The 17211-nt window shown below is 41.0% G+C and overlaps 1 protein-coding gene across 6 annotated transcripts in view; it reads right to left on the bottom strand.

Moving 5' to 3' along the window:
• Positions 1-15985, bottom strand: part of SFMBT1 (Scm like with four mbt domains 1) — a 114688-nt gene extending 98703 nt beyond the window's left edge. For 4 of the 6 annotated variants that reach the window (XM_028518350.2, XM_036030889.1, XM_036030886.1 and 1 more), the window contains exon 1: positions 15220-15335. The gene's annotated coding sequence lies outside the window, so the exon portion shown is untranslated. Of the gene's footprint in view, positions 1-15219; positions 15336-15879 lie in introns of those variants that run through there. The other 2 variants (XM_036030887.1, XM_036030890.1) reach the window with 2 other exon arrangements.
• Between the last annotated feature and the right edge of the window lie 1226 nt (positions 15986-17211).

The following is a 17211-nucleotide window of genomic DNA, read 5'->3' on the forward strand; positions in this document are numbered from 1 at the left end:
GGTGGGGATGGGGTAGAAGGCTTCTGCATGACTTCACCTCCAACTCCTCTTCTCTACTACACCCAGTTCCTTTCTCTTCTGCATTTATGGGGCAGGAAGTGGTTGTAGAATTATGTACCTTTACAAATACATCAACTTAAAAAAAAAAAGCCCACTTCAAGTATTAGAAAGCTCATCTTAATCCAAGCAAACTCAGTCCATCATACTGTTTGTAGCATAAAAAATAAAAAATCTGAAAAAAACAACTGGAAATAACCCAGATCACATACAGAGAACCAGGAACCAAATGAACAAATTTTGGGTACACACACACACACACACACCCCGTATTAGACAACCATTAAAAGAATGAGGCAGATCTATCTGTACTTGGATATATGCAAGATATTTTTAATGAAAAGGACAATACCAATTAATTTTTTTTAGAGTGGGTGAGGATCCCTGGCCAGTGTGGCTCAGTTGACTGGAGCATCATTCCATAAACTAAAAAGTAACAGGTTCGATTCCTGGTCAAAGCACATGGCTGTATTATGGGTTCAGTCCTGGGACGGGGATGCATGCAGAAGGCAACTGATTGATGTTTCTCTCCCACATGGATGTTCCTCTCTCTTTCCCTTCCTCTCTCTCTAAAATCAATGAGCATGTCCTCAGGCAAGGATTAAAAAAAAGTCAGTAGAGAAATACTGTCTATGTTTATATACAAATAGAATTTTTCTGGAAAAATACAAAAGAAACTAGGAATAACAATGGTCTACAGAAACTAGGAATAACAATGGTCTACTGAAGGTCTCAGTAAAGGAGTACACTCTTCTTCATTATTCAAAAAATATTTTACTATGTACATGTATTGCTGTTTAAAAAAAATTTTTAAAAGAACACTAAATCTGTGGTTATGATAAAATAAAGCAATAGAATAAAAAGTGAAGCCTATTAAAAGTAATCTCAGCCCTGGCTGGCGTAGCTCAGTGGATTGAGCACGGGCTGGGAACCAAAGTGTCCCAGGTTCGATTCCCAGCCAGGGTACATGCCTGGGTTGCAGGCCATAACCCCCAGCAACCGCACATTGATGTTTCTCTCTCTCTATCTCCCTCCCTTCCCTCTCTAAAAATAAATTAATTAATTAAAAAAAAAAAAGTAATCTCATCTTTCTTAACTATCTCTAAATTCTTTGAAGTCGGTGAAACACGCATGGGTGGATGGGTGGGATATGGAGAGGGTCATTCCACCCTTTTTCAAAAACACAGTAACTGTCCTTCTTGCTACAATGCTGAAAGTTACTCTTGCTTCTCAAACCAAGATGCAAAAATCCCTTAAATGTTTGCTCTGTTGTAAGCAAAGTTTAAAAGACCTGAACACAGGTGTAGCTCAGTGGGTTGAGCATCATCCTGCAAACCAAAAGGCTGCTGGTTAGATTCCTAGTCAGGACACATGCCTGGCTGATGGCCAGGTACCTGGTTGGGGGAAGGCAATAGGCAACCAAACGATGGTTCTATCCTTCTCTTTCTCCCTCCCTCCTCCTCCTCTCTCTGAAAATAAATAAATAAATAAATAAATAAAATCCTTTTAAAAAAGATCTAAATATATTAAGTCCTCAACTAAAGTTCAATTACATATCATGTTAATGCTACACGCTAATCATATTTTGAATAAAGTTTTATATATCTTTTTCTTTTTAAACTAACAAAGAACTTTAGAATTACTGAATAGCCCAAATTTCCTAAGCTCTCTGCAGCTAAAAATCAGTTCAATAAAAAACTAGAGGGTTTCCTCACCCCTCAGCTCCAAAATTTATAAAACACCTGCAGTTCCAAGCAGGAGTGGCTCAGAATGGGGCGGGGATGGAGACTGTAGGCAAAGCCTAAGCCTATCCAACCCTCTTCTACCCCTGTAGATGCCTCCCCTGGTCTCAGGAACCTCCAGGTCCTCATCGAGGTACCACCATAGTAACAGCACTGGTTCACTAATGGTGGGTCCACTGGATTTCTTTCTGAAGCTCACCCTGGGGTTCATGCACCTACGAATAACAGGCTATCATCAGTCCCACCAGGGCAAAGGAAGTGAAGTTGACCCACTCCCAGCCCACACAGAACCAGACTGCTGACTGCCTCTTTCTAACTACTACTGTGAAAAGTAAAGCAAATGAATATGCCCTTCAACTTGTTTTTTACTAATGGAAATGTATTTGTCAGAGATCTAAAGGTATGCAGTTATCTTTGAAAAAGTGATATTATAAATTAATATGATAAAGAAAATGAATTTGAGGAAAGGAATTTTGCTAACCTAAAATATTAATCAAAAGACATTCCATGCAGCAAAATATGACAAAATACTGATTTCTAATAAAAATTTCTGAACATTCAGAACTAAACTATAACTCTGTACAAAAACCTCTGGAGTTGGAAAAAATATTTCTCATGTCACTTACAAGGGACATGAGGGTTGTTTATTCATACTTCCATTTAACATATGTGTATTTGCCATGCTCAGTCTTCAGTACCAGGGATGCCACTTCTGATTAAAGGACACATCCAGTTCCTGTCTTCACGGAGTTTACAACAGTAAGCACAAGGAATAATACATTCCTGAACCGTCATTTTCACACAAGGATCAATAAGGAAAAGCATCCTTGGAGAAGATTTTAATCTTCTCCAAGGCTTCAAAGTATTTTATAATAAATTAAAATTTGAAAATTAAAATATTAAAATGACCTAAAAGTAAGATAATTTCATACAGTGATAAGTGCCATGAAGAAAACCAAACAGTAATGAGGAAGGAGTGCCTGGGGAGTGGAGGTGAGGCTATGTAGGGAAGGCTTCATCATTGAGCTGAAGCCTCTATGATGAAAGGAAGTAGGTATAATAAATTAGTGAACTTGGACAGAAAAAATGTATGGCTGGACTGTGGAAAAGGGGCAGAAAAGTACAGTGGGCAGGGAACAAATCACAAAGGGCATTACAGGCTATATAAAGAGTTGGATTTTATTCTAATTACTATAGAAAGCCACTAGTAGGCTTTAAGCCTGGGAGGAGCAAGATAGGATCTGATTAAACATAACAGTTTCTCATTTAGAACACATTTTCAAGTGGAAATAATGTTATACATGGTGGTGCTACAGTACTGCTTCTGTGCCTTCATTTATGTACCGTCTGCTCTCTACAAAGTTATGTGCAAAGTACTGATGAGAAGTAAAACAGGATTTCTGACCTTGAGCTCACAGGCTGGTAGAGATGAGCAACACTGAACAAATCATTACAATTATAATATTTATAAGAGTGGAATATGTAGAATGCTATGAGTACCCAGGGCAAAGGGTAGTTAATCCAGCCTGGGGGAGTCCAGGAAGGAAGACTTCACAGAAGACCTAAGTCTTACAGGACAGGCAAGGATTCCCTTAGTATACTATTTTATGTGTAATACTCACACCACTGGTGGGGCACAAGAAAATTTAGAAGCTACCAAAGACTATTTTAAAGTGTTTCTGTAATTAAGGTGGAATGGGGAAAAAAGAAGAGTTAACATATAAAACTTCCAACTGCAAATTCACAAGTACTACTTAAACAAGGCTCATTAAAAACTTCAATTAGCTGGTTTTTACCAGCTAATGCAATAGTGAAATGCAATAGTCTACATGTCACTTTAATAAACTGGTCCATCTTACAGATAGAGCATAGACTGACAGGTGTCACAGGGCAGGGGTACTGCAGGGCTGGATGAAAAAGGTAAAGAGATTAAGGAAAAAAAACTCACAAATTTGTCCTTCCACTTTTTTTATTTCTAAGAGTCTCTATCATCTTGAATATTATAAAAAGAAGTAAAGATAAATTCTAAAATTAGCTTCTTATGCCTGCAATAAACCTTTCCAGAAGGAAAACAAACAAAAAAGTTGGTCTGTGACTCTATTCATGTGTGTTACCCATTGTGAGCTGGGGTTAGAACCTCAAACACAGCAAAACTTCAAAACATATCAAACTATCAAAACTTCAAACAGAGATTTTTAAAATATTCCTCATAAAAAAATTAAATATTACCAACACTCTCTACCAGATTCAAAAATTATTAAAATTTTCCTTATTTGCTTTATCTTTCTATACATGTGCATACATATATACAGTGGTGGGCAAAAGTAGGTTTAACAGTGTTAATACAAATAAATAATACAATAAATAAATAATGTAATAGACTTTCACTTATGACTGTAAAACTTTTTGCCCACCCCCATACATACTTTATAAGCCATTTGAAAGTGTTGAAGACATCATGATACTTCACCTTAAAACTCTTCAACTTGCATCCCCCAAGAGCATTCTCCTATATAATCACAACGCCATTATCATGATGTAGTCCCATTTGTTTATTTTTGCTTTTTCTTTTGGTATCAGAGTCAAAATATTCATTGTCTAAACTGATTAAATTTATTATTACTTGTATTTCATTATTTTTCCTTTGTATTGAATTTATTGAGGTGACAATAATTAACAGAATTATACAGGTTTCAGGTGCACAAATCTACAACACATCCTCAGTACAGCATATTATGTGCTCACCACAGCAAGTCAAGTCTCTGTCCACCACCATCTATCCTCCCTATACTCTCCCCTACTTCCCTCCACCCCCCAACTCCAACAATCACCATACTGTTGTCCATGTCATGAGTTTTTTCTTTTTCTTTTTTTGCGGGGGAGGGGCATTCTTTCTTTTTATTCAGGTTTTTTTTTTTTTATTTTAAATGTTGTTCAAGTAGTTTTCTGCCTTTTACCCCAGCCCACCCCCCAGCGCTCCCCACCTCCCTCTTGTTTCCATCCCCCCCTTGTTTTTGTCCATGTGTCCTTTTTCCTTGTTCCTGTAAACCCTTCTTTTTTGAGCAAAAGCTCAACCCCTCCACCCTCCTCACCCAGCCAGGTCTCACAGCTGTCAGCCTGCTATCAATCTGTCCCTAATTTGTCAGTTTATTTTGTTCATTAGATTCCACATATGCCTGAGATCATATGGCACTTGTCTTTCTCTGACTGGCTTATTTCACTTAGTGTAATACTGCCCAGGTTCATCCATGCTGTTGCAAAGAGAAAGAGCTTGTTCTTTTTTTACAGCCGAGTAGTATTCCATCGTGTAATCATTATTTTTATTTTTTAAATGTAATAATATTTTATAAAATTTAGGTTAAAAAGTCAAATTTTTAAAAGTTAATTTTAAAAATATTAAAATAATTGTAATCAAATACGGCAAAAAGCATGAACGTGGTACATGCCAGATCAATACTTTGGGAGCACTGAATGAGTGGAAGGACACTCTAGGCGGTCATGCCCACAGGAAAGGACGTACAGAAGGGCGTGACCTGGCCATGGCTGGAGTGACAGCGTGTGCTATAGGGAGATCAGCTGTACAGCGACTGGGGAGGAGCTCTTCCAGCATTGTCTGTGTCTTCCTGAGAAGTCTGGACTTTATCCTGCTGGTAGTGGGATTTTTTCATGTGACAAAATCAAGTTTGTTTAGAAAAATCTATCTGGTCCCAGTGTGCTCGGCGGACTAAAGAGGAAAGATGGAGAACAGCAGGAGGCAATTGGACAAGGTTTCTATTTTTTCACACCAAAATATACATAATATTTTAGTTATATTATGTGTTACATACACCTGCTTTACTAGTAAATGAACAATATAAAATGTTCATGATATAGAAATGCAGCATTAAAGAAAAAGTCAACAGAAACACATCAATTTTGAAAGGAACCCTTTAGCACTTTTGAAACATTTAATAGAGCTGGTTCTTTTTAATACCTAGTTTCACTTTCCAAAGTGGCTTTCCTTGCTTTGGCAAGATTCATTGCTGGCACTGCTGGCACTGATTTTATGTTTATCAGTCACAGTAAAAATAAAAATTTCTGAAGAGAACCAATGGAAAAGAGGTGGGGTGCAGAACAGATACCAGTTTTCAAACATGCAGAATGCCCTTAGGGCACTCCAGACAGCAACTCCAGGGAGTTCCATTTACAGAGCTCAGTGGGGAAGCTATATAGCCCGAGGTGGCCTACCTGGTGGAATGGGTCCTTCACACCCCTTCCATCAGGAGAACTCTAGTTTTATTTATTTTGGGCTTACTAGAAAGATTTCATTTGAACAAAGAGTTGCACAGCTTTAAAAAATATTTGAAAGCCAAGGAGTCAGAACTGCACGGACTTTGAGTTCCACAGGGAAGTTGCCAGGGGACAAAACAAACACCATCACTGAGGAGGAATGTAAAGAAAGAGACCCAGGGAGACAGGCCTCCCACAGGAACTGCAGCTTTAGGGCAGAATGAGGGATTCTGTTTGGGCCAGTGGGACACCCAAACTGGAGAGGTCCAGACCGCAGAGAAGATAGATATCTGAAGCTCAGCAGAAAGGTACAGGAAAGCAGTAGAGCCAGGTGAAGTCTAATGTAGACGAATGCAGACAAAGAGATGTAAAGAGACAAACAAGGGAGGATTTGAAAAGGTCACTGAAAGCAAAAAGAAAGGGTCTGCCTCAAGACAGGACCCTGTGGAGCCATTGAGGGCCACTTCAAGAGACCAGAAATGGGGGGTGATCTGTATCCAGGAGCAGAGAGGGCACAGGCTGGACTGGTCAGAGGTGGTGTTCTACAGAGCAGAAGCCTCAGAAATGCAAGAGGGCCAGAGTAAAGAGTATTGGCCAGGAAACAAATAAAAGATTAGACAATTAATCCAGGCCCAAAGGGGCTGAAACTCTGAGAGAAAAAAGAGGTTGCAAGGAGGTCAAAGATGAGCCAGAAAGAGTAGGGAAGCCCCTCCAGGATGCTGTGGAAAATGTAGCATGAAAACCTAAGATTTTACTGGTAGAGCTGTTCTGGAAAGAGCTCTTTTCACCTAAAGTTATTAGGAAGCCAAAAATCAGGATAAAGGTCAATGGGGGGAGGGTGGTCTTTGGGAGGGCTAGACCCTGGGTCTAGCTGTAAGAGTCACAGAGCCATCCTCAAGCACTCACTGCAGAGAAATGAGACCCACTCAAAAAGGGAAGGCCAAAAGAGTCCACCCAGCCCTGTTTCCCTTGTCACCACCACCACCACAAGGGTCTAGCAACAGAGTCATTTAAAGCTTCTCTCAGTTCGCCTAGGAGCCACTATGTGTCCTTCAGGAAAACCAGGTGCAGAAGCCTAGGGGTAGATCTAAGTTTATTTCCCAACTTGTATACATTGTTACTTATATTAACAATAAAAACTATGTATATTTTAAATGCAAATACAACTCATGACTGAGGACTACAAAAACAACTTTAAAAGAAAAACAAAACAAAAACAATAAATATAATGATGTTAAGAGGTCAAGAGGTTCAGGTATCATAAATGACATAACAAGAACAAAACACCCAAAGTTTTTCAAATTTCTAGCTTTAGTTACTAGCCCACATACTTCTGCCCATTTTGCTCAATAATAAAAATGAATACTAGCCAAAAAGAAACCATATTACTGGAAAGAACACCTACCTATTATTTATTTTTAGAGGAAATGGTATCTCTTTTAACAATTTACTTAGAAACTCCAACTTATATTTTACAGATTAACAAACTGTCTCTGATAAGTAAACTAGATTTTTCAAATATTTAACTGTCAGTTCAAAAATATAATAATATGTAATTAGAATAGACTGTTGTAAAAGGTGCTCACTAATACCCTGGGGACAGTATCTTGCCTAACAAATATACTTTCAGAAAAACATATTAACTCTAGGAAACAACTAACCGCTCTGATTTTCTTAAGAACTAAGTAGGAATTTAAGGCGCGCACGCGCGCGCACACACACACACACACACACACAAAATCAGGCTTCACCACCCTGTCACTTCCTTAAGGGTTTCACAATAGTCAAAAGTACCCTTGTCAAGTAGAAGTGGGGTGGGGTGATCAAGAGGTGCTTTAAGGTGTCTGCCTCCCCCTGGTAACATACAGTATTCAGCAAACTCACTCTATGGTTACAATGCTAATACAGGTATTAGAAATTAAAGAGAAAAAAAAGAAAATAATAACGGAAAAAACTTATACCTCGCTAGCCATTCTCAAAATAATTATTTGCTCTACTCGTTATCCTTAATTTTGTCAACCTGCTTTCTCTCATCTATGACTGGACATCTATATTTCACAGAGCTAAATAATATAATAAATCTAAAATATAAAGCATTAATTATACATTTGTCATTATTCGTGGGCTATTGAGCCTCTTCAAATACTAGTTTTCTATTAATACAGAAATGACAGTGCAATAAGGAAAAGCCTCTACTAACTGAAGCAGCTGGGGAATGAGTCATTTAATCATCTCTGTTAGATAGCTGAAGGCTTATTTACAACTCTGAACAAACTTTTTTGGTTAACTGTTCTGGATAGAATGCTTTGACTCAGGCCAACACTGTAACCATCAGTGATCAATTACATAGTAAGATAGATAGTATGCTAAGACTCACAAGGCTCTCTACCCCTATCCAAAATGAGATCTTAAGACTGTTGCAACCTTTGCTCTTATATTTTCCCTGTCCTCCACACTGTTGTCATATTCTGCTTCCATGTCTCTCCTTTTGTTCCAATGACTGTGTCAGAACCACATCTAAGGAAAGGGTACCTGGTCCTCATCTACTGGATACCTACAGAGCTCTTCCAAGGGTACAGGGCTCTGCGACCCTCATTTTACCAGCTATAGAAATTTTTTTAATGAATTTCCTCAAAAAGAAATTTTGACACACATGCTACAATACGGATGACCAGTGAAGACATTATGCTAAGGGAAATAAGCCACTCACAAAAAGGACAAATACTGTATGATTCCACTTGCATGAGGTAGCCAGAGGGTCAAATTCATAGTTAGAAGGTAGAGCAGTAGTTGCTAGGGGCTCAGGGAGAGAAAAACAGAGAATTAGGTCGGCCAAAAAGTCCGTATGTTTTTTTCCATAAAATAAAAGATACATTCTTCATTTTCACCAATAACTTTTTTGATTTGGATATTTTGAGTATGTCAGCTATCTCCTACTATTGGCTCCTAATCAGTAGAGGCCAGGAGTGCTGCTAAACATCTTCCAATGCATAACACAGGCCCACAGCAAAGAATTGTTTGGCCATAATGTCAATAGCACCAAGAAATTTCACAAACCACTTCTGATACATTCCATCAGTCACAGCATCTCCACACACTGCACAAATCTTTTTTTACGTTTCAGTTGTGTTTTTACCTTTCTTGAAATAATAAAACATAATACACTGAAAATGTTGCATATTTTCTTCAATCTTCATTATTAAAGTGGCTGCACAAAAATTCACCAATTTTGATTTTTTAAAAATGCATGCTGATATGACACCTGTCACAATACAATCTAACAAAATTGTTTTTGAATGAAGTTAAAGACAACTAAACACTACTATAACAATCATACAGGAAAAACTAAATGAACTTTTTGGCTAGCCCAGTATTATCAACAGGTATGAATTTCAGTTTGGGAAGATGAAAAAAGTTTTACAAATAGTGGTGAGAATTGCATAACACTGTGAATGTACTAATGCCACTGAATTGTATGCTTTATAATTGTAAATTTCATGTTACGTATATTTTACCACAATTTATAAAACTTAAACATTTTTTAAGTAATGAAAATTTACTTCCTCATTATTTACTTTTCTTGACAGGTGATAATGTTAAGTACATCTGTGTTATCATCTAATCACTCCCAGGTTACTTTATAATGACATGAGTAAAAGTGAGCCAAAACGGTTTCTTATTACTATGATTCCGAATTGCCATATACTATTTTTAGCCAAAAAACTTATTTTTTTATAAAAACTGATCCATAAAAAAGAACACTAGGAAAATCTCAGAGACAAGAAATGACCCTAATCTAGGTAGCAAGTTAATGTGAAAAGCAAAATCAGTGGCCTTCCCATTTAGCACATATGACATTGAGCAGCCATCTCACACACTTTTTAAAAAACTACTCAGGCCCTGGCTGGTGTGGCTTAGTGGACTGAGTATCAGCCCGAGAACTGAGAGGTCTCTGGTTCAATTTCCAGTCAGGGCACATGCCTGGATTGTGGACCAGGTCCCCAGATGGGGGCATGCAAGAAGCAACCAGCAGATGTTTCCTCTCCCTCTCTTTCTCTGTCCCTCCCCTTTCTCTAAAAAATAAGTAAGTTGAATACTTACAAAAACAAAAACAAAACTGTTTCGCACACTGGCTGGAGTAACTCAGTGGATTGAGGGCCAGCCTACAAACCAAAGGGTCGCCAGTTGGATTCCTAGTCAGGTTGTGGGCCCAGTCCCCAGTTGGGGGTGCACAAGAGACAACCATATACTGATGTCTCTCTCCCTCTCTTTCTCCCTCCCTTCACCTCTCTCTGAAAATAAATAAAATCTTTAAAATAAAAAATAAAATAAACTGTTCAGAGTAAAAACAATAACTTGAAATTCAAATCAAAGTACTTTTTAATAAACACTTTGTTTTTTAAATTTATTTTTAATCAAGTACAGATGGCATACAATCTTATATTGGTTATACAGTTTCAGGTGTACAATATAATGATTCATCATTTTTATACCTTGCAATGTGATCACCCCACTAATTCTATTCATCATGTCACCTCATAAACTTGTCACAATATTGTTGACTGTTGATTAACACTTGAAGTTGAATCTCATCAGGAAAACTCTTGAGGCATTTTAATGACTGCTAAATTTCTCAGCCCATCTCATGTTGTCATTCCATATGACTGTCCTGCAAGTGACAACAAACCACCTTCCATCTCACAAATACGACTTTCTCCAAATGTCCAGATCCAACTTCCCCAGACCAAGCAGGTACTTTCAAGTGCCCTTTCTGCCCCAAATCAGTCTAGTAGTCAACCTTTCTCTAGATTAAGTGAAAACTTCAAAAGGAGCCTACATGCAGCACTGTCAGAAATGCCACCTTATAGTCTCTCCCTGAATAGCCCAATTCTTGGATCTGAAGTTACTCAACTGTCAAACCACAAAATTCAAGAGGGACTTAGTATCATGGGGCACAATATATAGACTACATCTTTTGTTTTTAAATTATGTCCTTGAGTGATCATCTAAAGATAAAGAAAGCTGAATAAGGTTATAAACAACATCTTGAATAAAGAAACTAAAAAATAATTATATATACATCTTCAGGTGCCTCTGATACAGGCAAAGGTTTACAAACTTGTTAAACCTTCTGCAGTGATATCGTAATTTTTCTATTAATAATGTCATTGTTTTTATCCTTTCTCCTCCTTTTGTAAAATTTAAAAATGAGATTGTAACAACCCAACCATATCCTTTCTATTTTAAATCGTTTTCCAATGAGGCTAGTACCACTTAAAGAAGGGATACAGTCATATCAAAATCCCACTCCTCAAAGCCTAATGGTTCAAAATCTCCCAGGTAACCAAAATCCCCAGAGATTGTCATCCAATTTAACAACTATGTATAAGGAGAAATATTTTTTTTTCAATTACAAAACATCGCAGTTAGATAACAAAATGCTATTTACTAAAGGAAAAATGTCCTGCCATAACGAAGAGGTACCATTTACTGATTACATGTTCTTTTATTCTCACTTATCCTGAAATATTGGCTAATTGCCAAATAACTCCAAAAATAAAGTTTCAGGACATTATAAGATAGAAAAGTTTTAATATAAAAACATTTAGCATTCAAATTACCTGCCTACATAATGGTCTTCTGCTCTTTTAGATTTTTATCCCTTTATTTAATGTGAACATATCATGAAGTCATCATTAAAAGGCCAATTAAGTTTGGACAGTTCACCTTTTCCACAGACTTTCGAGTCCAACAGCCTCTGCTTCTACACCAGCACTCTATCACTAAGCCTAGTCTAGATACCACTGTGAAAGCAGAAGTACCTTACAGAAGCAAGAAGATTATGGATAGGCAAAGTATAGAGTTTACAAGGAAACAAGTATCAAAAGAGAAAATTATCTTCTTAAAAAAGAACTTTATTATTTTTCAATTAGAGTTTACATTCAATATTCTTTTGTATTAGTTTCAGATATACATTATAGTGGTTAGTCACATACTTTACATGTTCCCTCATATATCCAGTACCCACCTGGCACCACACATAATTATTACAATACTACTGACTATATTCCCTATGAGAAAGTTCTCTATTATATGTATTTTCTGTTTCTCACTATACATCTTTTTAGTTGCATTCTTAAAATTTTAATGTTTTAAATTAAATATCTGATCATGCAAAAACTAAGAAATCTAAAAAGAGCCTCCAAAAAAAAAAGTGGACCAATAAATAATCAATTACTCTCTTGGCTAATGATGCTATGAATGTTGGGGCAGAGTGACCAAATCCAGCTTAGCTGTTAGTCAGTTGGCTAGCTAACTTAGTCACAGGAAAACAGATTTATTTCACAAAAGAAAATCTTTGAACTTTGTGGACTATACCCCATACATCCTACCACAGGCTTTACACTGTTCCCAACTTCTATTACGTAGGTGTCCTCACAGTAAAAAACACACTTAAAACCTCTAACTCCTCTGCTTTAGAAACAGAAACAAGAGAAGATACAGGAATATATTAAATGGAATTTAGGAAGGAGAAACAAATTGCTAAGTACTTACTTTAGTGGGGAATATTTTAAAAAACCAACTTGCTAGCGGTCTAATACAAAAAGGTATCTTTATCATGTTCAAATTTTTTTAAATCACACCTGACATAATTTTTAGTTACCTTTTGTTTTTGTTTTCATTGCTAGAGTTTCAATAATTTGATAGACCAAATACCCTGCATATATAAATCAATGTTAATTGTCGCCATTAAAATGTTAAAAACTTTATACCCACATTCTTTAAGTCAATGAACTTTAAAAAAGTCAATTTTCATTGAATTTTCTCAGCAAATTTCCGACTTGAAGGAACTGATTCATCTGACACCTTAGGCTGACCTTCTGAGAAAGTTCATGATTCAAACTTACTGTCTGCAAGTATACCTGCATTCTAAATGTGGGAAGTAATACACTAACACTGGGCCTGAAACACCAAGAACTCCTAAGAACCACAGATCCAAACCTAGAAAGTAATGCTTCAGCTATAAAGTGACCTTCTGGCTAAGAAGTCTCCAAGAGTCGAATTTTTAGTTATTGTAGATAATAAAAACCACAAGAACTGTTATTAAAGCATTTCAGTTCATGGTGAAATAACCGTAACTCCAGCTTTACACTTGTATCATCCTTCAGCTTGATTATTAATATTGCTCCTTTTACTCCCAAAGGGTCCTGTTTGAAGTACAACTCATCAGTGGTGGTCACCTTGGGGAGGCAGGAAGGGTTTACTGAATGGGAGGATATGTAACAGGAGCCCTTTGGGAGGCTGAAAACATTTTACCCCTTGATCTAAGCGTGGTTATCAGGTACACACATATGTGGAAAGTCAGTGCACTGTACTCTTACAGATCTTATTTTAACTCAGATCTCAATGTAAAAAAAATAGATAATGTTAAAAACACTGAAATACATTTTTAAATGTCTTTGTTCAGGTAATAAATACCATAAAATCATCCTAGATATAGCTACCAAGGTGTGTTTTCCAAATGTATTTTTAAAAGATGCATATTGTAAGCACTTTTATGTAGAACATTTTAAAATACAGACTGAATTTTAATCTTTAATTTTAAAAGTCATCGAGTTTTAGAACTGAAAACACACAGAAATATAATCTATTCACCCTCTAATTTTGCAAATAAGGAAATCTATATCTACAAAGGGTAATAGGCTACCCAAGATAAGGCAGCTAGTCAATGACAACGGCAGTAAGAGAACTGTTTCCTGATCTTGGGCCACTCCCGTTTCCACCAGGCCGTTACTTTTCTGACACTGTAAACAAATCGGAACTATGAATCTACCTGTGGCCTAGAGGATTTAACACATCTCTCGAAACACAGCCAACAGGCCCCAAAGTACACACAGTCGCACTCATCTTCCTCCTCTCAAGACAGTTAGCAAATGAAAAATTACATTTTCAGACATTTTTCTTCCAATGCAATAAAGAAAGACACCATAAAAAAACTGTTCAAGAATATAATGAAGAGATTGACACCTTACTTCTTTTCAAATCTTTTTGATGGTTACTTGGTCCCCAAACTACATCACGACTAAGTAGGGCACAGGAAACATGGCTTAAGGCCATTCATCAGCACTGCTCTGAGTGCCCCCCAATAACCCCCACTAAATAAAAACCATCTGTGACAGGAGTGTCCTACTCCAACCCCAACACCTTACAAAACCTGTAAGTGACCTGTGCTTCACGGCTTAGTTTTAGATCCCAGTGAACAGTTAACATCTTGTGAGAAACTTAACATACATCTTTTCCGCGGGAATTTATTTCTGTTCTCAGAAGGCGTCTCTGCTCCTCACAGAGCAGGCCTTGCTTCTTGGGACACTGTGCTCGCTTTTCCACTGCCTCCTTTTCAGTCTCTAAAAGGAGACTTCGAGAACAGAAATCGAAATGGTCACGGACTCCAGAGTGGTAGGTCGGGACCCAGGGTACGGCGAGCCTACTGCCCGCTAGAGCACCTCCCGGGGAGGCCAGCTCAGTCCACCACGCCAGCCCGAAGCAACCGGTAGTGGCAGCCTCTAGACGCTCCGCCACCGTTCAGAGGCCACCTCGGCCCTCCGAAGTTCGGACCAGCGCGCCCCCGGCCTCTGCTGCGGGTTCGCGCCCGGGCCCCAGAGCGAGCCCAGGGGGCGGGTCCGCGGGGGCTCGAAGGGCGGGAGTGCGGGACAAGCAGGGAGGGGCTTGTGGTGGGCCCAGCGCACCGGGAACTTGGGCGCTCGTCGGTGCCGATGCCGGGCTACTTTCCTTTCAAACCCCAGGGTTGCCGCGCATCCGAGGTGTCCACCCGCAGCTGCCAGCCACCGCCGCAGCTCCCAGCCGCAGCAAGGAACCCAGGCGCGCTCCTGTAGCCCGGCCCGCCGGAGCGCGGGGGCGCGCAAGGCCGTGCGCGGGCGCCGCTCTCCCCCACCGACCGCCCCCGCTCCCTGTGTGCCGCGGCCACCCGTTGGCGCCTCAGCCCGCGCGCCCTTTGGCTCACGGCGGTTTCCTTGGCAAAGTTGCGCTGCTGCGTCGAGGGGGGTTACAGCGCAGTCCTCCGCCCCAGCGCCACAGACGCCCCTTCAGGCCGCCGCGCGGGAAGGCCCAGCCGGCAGCCCCGCTTTTTTACCTGCCGGGAGTTTTCGCGCGCGCGCTCCTCAATCGCTCTCTTTTCCCCTCGAGCTCGTTTTCTTTCTTTCCTTCTTCTCGTTCCCCAGCACAGGCGCTTTTTCCGCTCACGCTGCCCCCGCTCACCGGCTCGCGCCCTCCTTCCTGCTGGGCTCGGCGGAGCGGGGCGGCCGGCAGCTCTCCCCGCCCCCCTCCACCCGCGCTCCGGCGGAGGCGGCGGCAGCGGCGCTCCGCGCTCCGACTCATTCCAATATGGCACGGGTGCAGGGCGCATGCGCCCGCACCCCCCCCCCCCATCCGCGCTCCTCCCGGCTACCCGCGCCCCTCGCGCAGCGCGCGCGTGGCGCCCCCCAGCCCGGCCTCTCCGAAGGCGCCCGTTAGTCTTTTCGCCCAACAGGGGCCTCGTGGGATGCGGAGGCCTCCGCGGACTGATGTGCTGGGTGTCCAGCGCCACCGGCCAACCCGTCCCCTGTGTCACCAGCCCACAACTTACGGTGGACACCCCCAAGGCCGTGGCGCAGAGCTCGCGGCAACGCCTCCGGTCCCCGACAGCGCTGCGGCCCCACAGCGGACCAGGCTTGACGAGGAGACGCTACCCCAGGGATCCAGCGCCCACCCTGACCCTGCTCAAATCCACGAGGGAAGGTCTCCCACGTCTCACCTCGGGTTTGTGGACCAAGCTTAGAAAACCTAGTGGCGTCCCCGGGTGGGTCCTGGCGTCTGGGCTGGGACGAAGCTCGCCGCTGTCGTTCGCACGTGACCGCCTCCGGCAAGATGGTATTAGAAAAGGAACGGACGGAGCGGAGTGGCAGCCAGTTCCCAGATGGGCGCCTGTCGCCCCTGGAGAGGGCTGCGTCCTCCCAGCTTAGCCCACGTCGGGTGTCTGCGCGTATCCTTTGAGACCTGAAAAGGCACCCAAGAGCCCGGGTCCGCGAAGTCAGACTCCGGTCCTTAAGCTCACTCGAAGTCTCCAGGCTTCCGCGGGAGACGCTCTGTAAATCCGCGAAGGGCACAAGACAGGCTGAATTTGAGCAGCCGGGGGTCAGGACAGAAGCTCGTAGGTGACTGCAAACCGGCTCCAAAACTGGAGGTGCCCGCGGGCGGTAGTTCCCAGAGTTCACCAATGCACCAGCGAGTGCAGGTGCTGTTGGGACATTCCTATCCCCACCTGCTCTAGAAAGGTCTCTCCAGAAAGGAGCCCCCCCCCCCTTGCTGCGGGAACCCAAGAGTGCCCGGACTCCCGGGGCCCAGTTGGGAGTTTGGGGGAGGTCTTGAAAAGGGTGCTGATCGCTCCTGTCTTTCAGGAAGGAGGAGGTGCCCACCTCAAGGGGGAGGTCTGGGATGCCAGACGCGGGCTCAGGCCACTTCCCAATGACCTCACTACCGCGCTGGGAAATACTACCCCACTTTACAAACTTGCCCCGAGTCCAGATTTTTTTATTTTACTTTACCACCACTGGAAAGACGATATGATAACCAGAGAGAAAGAAAATTGTAAAAAGAATAAAGTATCCATAATACTATTACAGAATGCAACTTTTTACTAATAAAACCTCCCGTCTGTATACATGTGTTTACACTGTTGCAACCACACATACTCATTTGTGTTTGCTCTTCTCACAGTTTTCTTTTGTTTATATGATTCACTTTTAAGATGTGCAGATATCCGCATCCATTCACTCAGCCTCCTAATAAGGTATATCTGGGTTCTTTACTGTTGTTTGCTGACATATGCTTTAATTCTGCACTTGGGACAAATTCCTGGAAGCCGAATAATCCAGATGAAATGCTAAAAAACGGCAGAGTGATCTTGCTCCTCAGTGCCAAAGAGCTTTCCCAAAAAGTTACCTAAGTCATTCTGCCGCCTCCTAGGAACAAGTGTAAGGAACTTAATATACATTTGTAAGCATTGGTTGACATTTCATTTTTTCTTATAATTTAGTAGTGTCCATTGGTAGTTACTCAGCAGTTCTTAGATGACTTTTAAAATGAA

This window comes from Phyllostomus discolor, chromosome 7 (genome assembly GCF_004126475.2).
Source record: "Phyllostomus discolor isolate MPI-MPIP mPhyDis1 chromosome 7, mPhyDis1.pri.v3, whole genome shotgun sequence".
Taxonomy (NCBI): Eukaryota; Metazoa; Chordata; class Mammalia; order Chiroptera; family Phyllostomidae; genus Phyllostomus; species Phyllostomus discolor.